This window comes from Cricetulus griseus, chromosome 3, assembly GCF_003668045.3.
Source record: "Cricetulus griseus strain 17A/GY chromosome 3, alternate assembly CriGri-PICRH-1.0, whole genome shotgun sequence".
Taxonomy (NCBI): Eukaryota; Metazoa; Chordata; class Mammalia; order Rodentia; family Cricetidae; genus Cricetulus; species Cricetulus griseus.
The window spans coordinates 230,811,549-230,820,891 of NC_048596.1; the positions used below are offsets into that span (position 1 = coordinate 230,811,549).

The 9,343-nt window shown below is 36.5% G+C and overlaps 1 long non-coding RNA gene across 1 annotated transcript; it reads left to right on the forward strand.

Moving 5' to 3' along the window:
- The first annotated feature begins 1,282 nt into the window (after positions 1–1,282).
- Positions 1,283–3,172, forward strand: LOC118238468. The gene is made up of 2 exons (XR_004768894.1): positions 1,283–1,403; positions 3,141–3,172. It is a non-coding gene; the product is annotated as an uncharacterized LOC118238468 (long non-coding RNA).
- Positions 3,173–9,343: the final 6,171 nt, after the last annotated feature.

A 9,343-nucleotide genomic window follows, 5' to 3' on the forward strand; every position in this document is an offset into this window, starting at 1 on the left:
TGGAATTATGTGGGGGAGGGGTGAATAGTACCAAAATATACTATCTGAATGTATGAAATTCTCTAATGATTATATTCATTAAAGAGAAGAATTTTCACATTTGGGGAATGAAAATGATGAAATCTTGAATTAGCACATGTCAGAGTCTACTTTGCACCTTTGTGATTGTTAAACAATAATCGCCCCTTCATGTCTTCAGTCAGCTGATAGCAGAAAGCAGGGAGGGAAGCCACAGAGCAGACTAAGGAAAGCTCTTGAAATATAAGAATAGTGTCTCAAGCACAGGCCTATAAACCTTGATAGACATTCTAGGTTCCAAATGCGAATCAAGACTATTGTTCTATAATCACAAAATGTTACCAGTAAAAGGAATTTTCAAGATGTCATAGTCTAACCCACTAATTTCACAGATGAGAGAACTAAAGGTCAGGGAGGGTAAAATGATGCCCCTAAGGTTAGAGCTACCCAAGGCAAGATGAGAACCAGAATTTAGTCTTCACTGAATCTTGAACATTTCTTCTCTGTATACATATATGATGAGGCAAAAGCCATGAGTCAAAATATCCTTTTGCCATACGGTTTTATCTTTGGTGCAGACATGTAAATCAAATAGATTAATGTTTTGATATTTTTAAAAACTCTTAAAATATACCCATATAACAGCTGAAGAGATGAGCTGGCTATGAGCACTTGCTCTCTCAAATGTGAGGACCTGAGTTTGAAATCCCCAGAATCCTCTTGGAAAAAGCCAGCACAATGGTGTGCATCTGTAACAACAAAAAAGAATGCCTGGTTTCAAAAAAAAGAAAAAAAGAAAAAGAAAAATAAGTAGAGGGAAAGACTGACACCCTATGCTGTCTTCTGATCTCTACAAAAGTAACTGAATCAAGCACGTGCCTGATGCTTGATACACACACATGAATGTGCACATGTATATAAGCATAAACACACGTGGATATGTCTACAAAGAATGACACAGCAAATCAGAGGTTATCAGTCTTAAAGATCATAGACTTTCACTGAATTATACTAAAGCACTGGTGTCCAGAGAGCACTAAGTTAGCTCGCATATTGTTATGAAATCTCTCTGAGTGTGTATGGGTGGAGACTAAAATGATCTAGGTGGTCTGTTAGGTTAAAATGTAGTCTAATAAACTTCATGTCTAAAGATTCCCTGACAAAGGAAAGCATCCATTGACCTCCGTGATCAGGCACAATTCATAGGCATTCTTAATCCACTTACGCAAATATACTCAAAGGAATATTTCTTTCCTCTCTGGGTAGGATGAAGGGGTGAATTCTGTTGCCAATGTGGGCTGTGTGGACACATCAGCAGTATCTGGGATGGAAAGGACTGTTCTGAAAAAGCCAGAGAAACCTGCCAGCTGAATTTGACCACTGAGGTAATCCAGTTTGATAGCCGTTAGAAAGCCATGCAGAGTCCAAAGACCATTTCAAAGGCACTGGCACTTACAATAATGACATTTGAAAGTCTCAGAATTAAAGTGGTTTACAGAAATGGGCTTATTATAAAATAATTGCACACAACTTCTCATACACATAAAAGAAAGTTGCTTTCGAGATGGTTGAAAGGGTTTCCTTTCAGAATAGATAGTGTAAGAGTCACTACACACACACACACACACACACACACACACACACACACACACACCCTTCAAATGCTTTCAGGAAATTCAGGGAATTTTAAACACAGTCAATCTGAAAGAATTTTATAAAATTCCCTAAACTTAAAAGCAGAATTTCTCTCCAGACATCTAATTTAAGCTGGATAGCAAACCCTGTAATAAACCTCCCGCAAAGAAACAGCAGTATACTGTACTTTATATACATTCGATGTGTGCTCCATTTAAGTACAGGATTGACCTTCTACCAATGGAAAGTATGCATAGCTCCATGGCAACAGTGAATGCAGACCACGGTGGTATTTTCTAAGGCACTTTTTGGTCTCAGGGGAAACTGGCTGTGATACTTGAAGGCCATACCACCCAAGAGACAAGGGTAATGATCAGGCTTCACCTTGAACATGTGTTTGGTTCTCTTTCTAGTCACAAATGACTTGTGTCTATGTAGTTTCTGACATTATGAAAAGATGCCTTTTTCCATAATGTAATCACCACCTGTATGGGTGCAATATGAGAGTCTCTCAGGGTTGGAGGCTTTTGGCAGCCATTAATCCTAAATACAGTGTTGTGGAGATCTTTAAAGGCTTTATGTCTGTGGTCAGCAAAACAAGGATTTGACACCCAAGGGAGGTTATGGCAGCCAAGAACTCAATCCTGTCTATACTCCTCAATAAACTGGGAATAAAATCACTCACGTTTAAAGTTTCCGTGACAGTTACAAAAGGCAGTCAGTCTCACCCAGCCCCATGTCCAAAACAGGGAGAATACACAATAAACACAGCTATTCCTGTTAAGACACACTTAACTTGTCTGAGGTGTGTGTGTGTGTGTGTGTGTGTGTGTGTGTATGTGTGTGTGTGCATGTAACATTTTTTAAGAACAGATAGTAGGAAGCACTTTAAAGTATAAAAAAACATTGCTTGAACAAAGTCCCTCTAGCTCAATACAATTATTATTTCATGGGTTGCGAGGTACTATGAGCTTGGCTACTGTATTACATGGGAAATAAAGAGTTCTTATATGATAAGTAACTACATACGCTATTTAAACCCATGTGTGTATGTGTGATATAAATAAATTTGGTCATTTTAAAGGTCTTTCATGAACAGCAATTGTAAGGAAAACCCTTTGAGAATTTAACTTTCTCTGAAGAACAAGTGAAGAAACGTAAACTATCAGAAGACAATATTCTAGCAAGTTTAATGGTCATTGTAAGAGGTTTTTTTCCTAAACTAAAGTCACCAAATTAACAATAATTTAATTGAGCTGGGCGGTGGTGGCGCATGCCTTTAATCCCAGCACTTGGGAGGCAGAAGCAGGCAGATTTCTGAGTTTGAAGCCAGCCTGGTCTACAAAGCTAGGGTCCAGGACATGCTCCAAAACTACAGAGAAACCCTGTGTGGAAAAAAAACACAGACAAACAAACAACAACAACAAAAAACTCAATGATTTAGCCAATGAATCCACTAAACTAATAGCCATTTTGATCCCTTCCAGGCCATGGATTCTCTTTAAAACAAGCATGGCAAGATAACAACAAAGTGCAACACATGGGACTTAAATTCTGTTGACAAACAAAAGCTGTCTAAAAGGACTTAAGGACCACTTAACTAAAAGGAAATCATGCCTGGTACTGGAAGCTAACCATCTGCCAGAGTGAGTGTGGTCGAAGGTATCATAATGGCACTTTGCTAGACTAGCATAATTGTTTATTACATTCTATCAAAAATTAAAAACAGAAGAAAATGTCAATCCCTCTAGTTGACATCATCAACTTTAAAACGTATTCAGGACTCATTTATCATTTACCAAGCAAGAGCTCTGACAGGCATCAGGATCAGAGTTCAAATTCACAGGCCACACAAAGTAACAAAAAAACTGCAGTGCAAAATATGTTTACACATCTAGGCAACCTTAGATAAAAATCCACAAAATAAATCAAATCAAAACAAAATAATAGTGATGACAGAAATGGGTTCTCAGGAAGTGTCTGTGGTAGTACTTATGAAGACACAATGTATACATAAATGGTTCCCTTTATTTGTTTGACCTAAAAATATTTTAACTTTTTCTCTTATGCACAGAGTTCTTGCTTTCAATTATATGTATAAATCTGTTAATTTTAACCTCCTATAATAGTAGGCAGAGTCAGGGAGATCACTGGAATTTTCTGGCTGTACCATAGTTCTAGGTTTAGTGAGAGATTCTGCCTCAAAGGAAGAATTTTGAGTGTATTAAATAGGCCACCCAATGTTCTCCTCTAGCCTCAAAGCAAATTATGAACGCATATGTGCTCACACAAGCACATACAAAAGCATATCCCCATCAAAAGACAAATAAATAAATGTAGAAAATCACTTAATCATGGCATAAATTTTAATAGAATCAAATACAACCTCCAAAATTAGACTTCCAATGTTTTTCCTGGCTGAAGAAAATAGGCCACCCTCTACCTTACAACGATTGCTACTAAAATGCTTTGTATTAGAAACACCCCAAATGCATTTATATAAATCATTGCTCAATTTTGAATTTTAAACAACAGAGAAATCCACAAATATGAAAATATTTACATTTGTACAGTTTACATCTGTCTGGAAAACTCCTCCATTATGCCTGTTCCTTTGAAGCATTACCCAACTCTCTATGGGCAAAAGTCACATTTCAAGGATTTGGCCAAATAAATTCTTCCACCATCAACTTGAAAAAGTAGATGTTAATGAATTCCCCAAACACCTATGTTTTCTAACTGACCTGATACATGGAAAGAAATATTGACTTCCAAATGTTGCATGCTTATGGAAAACAGATTATTTGCAATTTCCAAGCATAACAAGAATTATAGAACATGTCTGTTTTCTCTGTTTTTTGATAAATAGTACTATCAATGCAGGATGCTTTTATTCTTTTAAGATGGTCAATACTCCCTTTGTTTCATCCTTCAAGGCCTACCCTGAAATTCTGATATCACATATCCACAGTTGCTATGGAAACAGTAGGTTTAGTAAAACCCCTAGAGAATGAAGGGTGATTTCCAGGTGAGTACTTCAGAGCAGGCTGCAGTGTCCTGTTCATAAAGAATGTGGAACCACCATCTTAAATGTTGTTGGCACAATTCCATTCGTATTTTACACTTCTTTCATTGAATGTTATTGCAGTAACCTTGGGATATGCACTGGAACAAAACTGAGTCTTTACAAGTTTGTGTAAAACAAGGGTCATGCTTTTAAACCAGACCATTTATCCTCAGAATCCCCAAACAGGTATTTCAAGAAGGCCGTGTTTCGGCCAGTATTATTCACATCTTTTAAAAAGAATTTTGGTATCTGCATGATTAACTTCCCAGAAGATGAAGAATCAATCAGATTGTCCTCAACTTTGTCAACTGCTACAGAGATTCAGAAATCTGGTTGATGTGTCCAGACAATGCTAGAGAAAAATCCAGAAAAGAAATTAAAACTCTTTAAAAAAAAAGTAGAGACATCCAAATTTAGTAGCAGCTCTAAGAATGTAACTGTGGGGGTGTTTTCAGGTATAATATCTTTACACTGGAGGTTCCCTTTACATTTTTAACCTTAAAACATTTAGTTTTCCTTTCAAAGCTTAGAATTCATGTTGTCAATCATAAGTGTAAAGTCTACTGACAATAAAAAAAAAAAAAGACCAGTAAGCACAGGCATTTACTACTATCCAGATTAAGTAATGGAGTGTGTTCAATGTCCTACAGTCCATCCTATCACTTTCAAATCACAGCCATTAAAAATGTAATGTCTATCCTGATTTATTAATTGTACTAAATTTGGGACCTTGTATAAATGCTATCCTTCAGTGACAAACAGAGTATGGTAATCTAGCAGAATGTCTGATGGCAATAGAACCCAAGAGCCTTCCCAAGGCTGTCTATGCTCTATATAATGCAACTTAGAATTTTACTGTTCTGGGTATTTGAACTAATTCTAGCTTGGGGTCATTACAAATATGACTCCTAACACATTTTCACAGATGTGGCTTGGTTGCACTCATTCCTTGTGGGTGTACACGTAAGAGAGGAGAATTTGGTTCCAGACTGAATGCTGGCTGCTTTTAGGAAAGCTTCAAAGTGTCACAAAGCATTTGTAACAAATTAGAAGCATAGCACATCATCCTTGAAAGGACTTAAAAGCCTCAGAAATTTTGTTTCGCCTTGCTGCTTGGCTTATTTATTTTTCTCATTTGGGCAGGTATGTACAAGTTATCTCATCATTTATTCATTTTAATTCAATGTATATAGTCAGATCATCTTCAATGTTGATCTAAATGTACTCATTTAGAAGGAAGGTGTGTGAATGCAAGTGTTTGCATTTGTGTGTGTATATGTGTGTGTGTTCATGCATATGTGTGTGCATTTGTGTTTAATGTTTTAGAAATATTTGACTTTTCTAAGGTCCTAGTAGCTTCTCTATGACAGTGCTTAAAGCATCTATTAGTTGATCTTTTTCATTAAAACAAACCAGCAAAACTGGACTGGTTGCTATTACAGTGTGAACAGACACTATAATAGACAGGTATTTTCCATATCAGCTCACAACTGCACACTTATAAATATCACTTTCTATCAATTTATAACAGACATTATTAGGATTTCTTCTGATATCCCTATCACATACATACAAATTACATGAACATATGAATGTATGTTTATTTCTGAATTCTTCATTTCTGAGATGTTTATTTATTTATTCATTTATTACCAGGCCAGGCATCACCATAGCATTGTAATCACTGTGGATTTATAATAATGATTGAGCTCTCATAGAGCCACTCCTCAAATTTGCCTTCAATTTTTAAATTAGTCATTACTCTTTAAATCATTCATGTATGTCTTAGAATCAACTTTTTTAGAAAACTGCAGTGCGTGGAATTGTAAGAGAATTAATTAACTTGGATTAATTAATAAATTGGTTAAATAATTTAGAGAAACTGACTTATCTACAATATTGGTTCTAACAATCCCTGAATATGACACATTTTGCTGAAGAACAGCCTTAGGATGGAGGTTAACTTTATATACAAAAATACTTATCAAAAATAAAATTATAAGTGAATTTAATCATCTTCATTAACAATTTTCAATTTTATAATTGGATAAAACTTCCTTTCATAAAATAGAATTAGTATTGGAATGAGTCAAGTGGGAGGTTGTTATTTAAAACCAAAAAGTGTTTAGTCAAAGAGAAACAACAACAGAAAACAAAACTAGAGTGGCCATTTCAGAGTTACTTTCTTATAAGCCAGGGGCAGAAAAAAATAGGAAAATAAAGACTTAGCATTAGGTTAGGTAAGCTGTTTGATTACAAGGATTAAGACAGAGGAGACCTCATGTTCAGGCCAAATGAAACTGACCAGTTTTGGAACTTGCCTCCCTTTTTATAACTGAATTCCCAGGAATAAATCAGTTAAACAACACAGTTTCATCTTGGTAACTATTGGATAAGTGCTTCCATTTTTATTTTTATTCTATTCTGTTGGGGCCATGAAGGAAGGTTTAGTTTAGAAAGGATTCCTTTCTGTAATTTTTATTTTACAAAATATTTGAAGATGTGACTAAATAAGGATCCCAAAATAGGCAAATTATCATTAGTAGATTCAATATAATTACAAGCATTCTTATGAGACAAAGAATTAATGCCTTAGTTCACTTTGTGTGTCTGTAACAAAGAAACCGAGGCTGAATACCATATAAAGGAAAAAGGTCAATTTAGTTGGTGGTTCTGAATATCAATGTACATGGAGGTAGCATTACTTTTGATAGAGGCTTCTTAGTAAATAACATTGCTTGTGTACATGAAAAAGAAGACAAAGAGAGAAAAGAGGAGAGGAGAGGAAGGGGAGGGGAGGAGAGACAAGACACACACACACACACACACACAGAGAGAGAGAGAGAAGAGAGAGGGTGAGAAAATAAAAGATTACAGAACAGATCTGCATGCCAAAGGAGATACATAAGCATTCCCTTTATGGTGGGCATTAATCCAATTTGAACATAATCCTATCAATGATCTAATCAGTCCTACTGGACCCCATCTCTTAAGGCTCTGCCACTTTGAATTACTTTGGGTGCAAAGGTTCCAACCTATGAACCTTTCAAGGCTCAGCACAGTGTGGAGCTTGGAGGCAGGGGACCAGTGGTTGTAGGTGAGATTGCTTCCAGGAAGCTGCAAACCTGTGCACAGGTGCCTCCATAGCAAGAAAAGCCATGGTCCTATGTTGATACCCCAGTGGAGGAGGAAACAGCCCAAAGGGGGATGCCTGTGCCTTTGCTTTGGTTATCAGATTATCATGATTTAGTCACTTGCAAAATGAATATGTTTAAAAGGCACGGAGGCTTTGGAACTGAAACCAGCTTACAAAGAAAAGATGCAAAGGCTTCCAATCTATACCCATAAGCACGAAGAGCTTCACCAGGCTTGGGATGGATGAGGACCTTTGATTATTTTCTCTTTTAACACTGAAGTATCTTAAAAACCTCATTTCTTCAGCCAAATTTGAATTTAAGAAGAAAAACACAAACTCTCAGCATTCAGGAGACAGAGATGAAGTAGGTACATCTTTGTGAACTGGAGGCCAGCCTGGTCTTTGTAGCATGTTCTTGGACAGGGTTACATAAAAAATGCTGTCTTTAATAATAACAACAACAATAATAAATAGTAATAACAATCAGTGATGGAGAAGAGGTGCAGCCTGGACATAGTTGCATGGTGCCCCAAAAAGGACTGGTCAACCCTGGATCACAGATAAACTTACATATTTTTACCTTTGTCCAATGGTGTGTATAAATTGTAAAATGGCCACACTCATGGTAAGGGGAAAATAAGAATTATTCATCTATTTTCTACCATGCCACCCCAAGCATGCAGAAATGATACACACTCAAGAAGATGAAGAGCTACTGCCATGAGAACATGGCCCATTGCGAACTGGTATCAAAGCATCATACTGCATCTCCCAAAATAGTGAGATACATTCCATGTTAATGAAAGGTTTATAAAAACTTAGTAAGAGATGACTAGACTTCACTGGAAAACTTCAACTAGCAGAATCATTTTGCATACACATTCCATTTCTCTAAAGTCTTGCTTTTTAAAAAAATGAGATTATTTATTCTATCCACTGCTCATTTGTTGAAATAAAAGAATTTTCAAAAATATATAGTTATTTCTTTATTTTCTTTTGTTTACATTTATCTTGAAAGACTTCAAAGTGATTTAGGGGGCTTGGGGTTGTATACAGTTGCCTTTTGCCCAAAGAATGTAAAAAAAATTTCCCAGACAAACCCCACATTAAATTCCCAAAATAGCAGATGGAGGAGAATGTGTCTCAACATATTCAGCCTAAACAGATTTATTTGTGTGGATTCATACATGAGTCATGTCTATACCCCCTATTTTCCCTAGAACAATTGGCAACATATTAAAGAACTTGCCTTTGACAGTTGCATTCTATTTCTAGACAATTTTAACAGCTCCGAGAATAGCCAACACTGAGGCTGGAGAAGGGCTTCAACAATTAAGAATTCTTGCTTCTTTTACCTAGGCCTTTGGTTTGGTTTCCAGCACCCACATGGCAGCTCAGAGCTGCCTATAATTCCAGTTGCAGGGGGATTATCCACCATCTTCTGGCCTCCATGAGTACTGCATATGCATTATGCATATACTGACAAA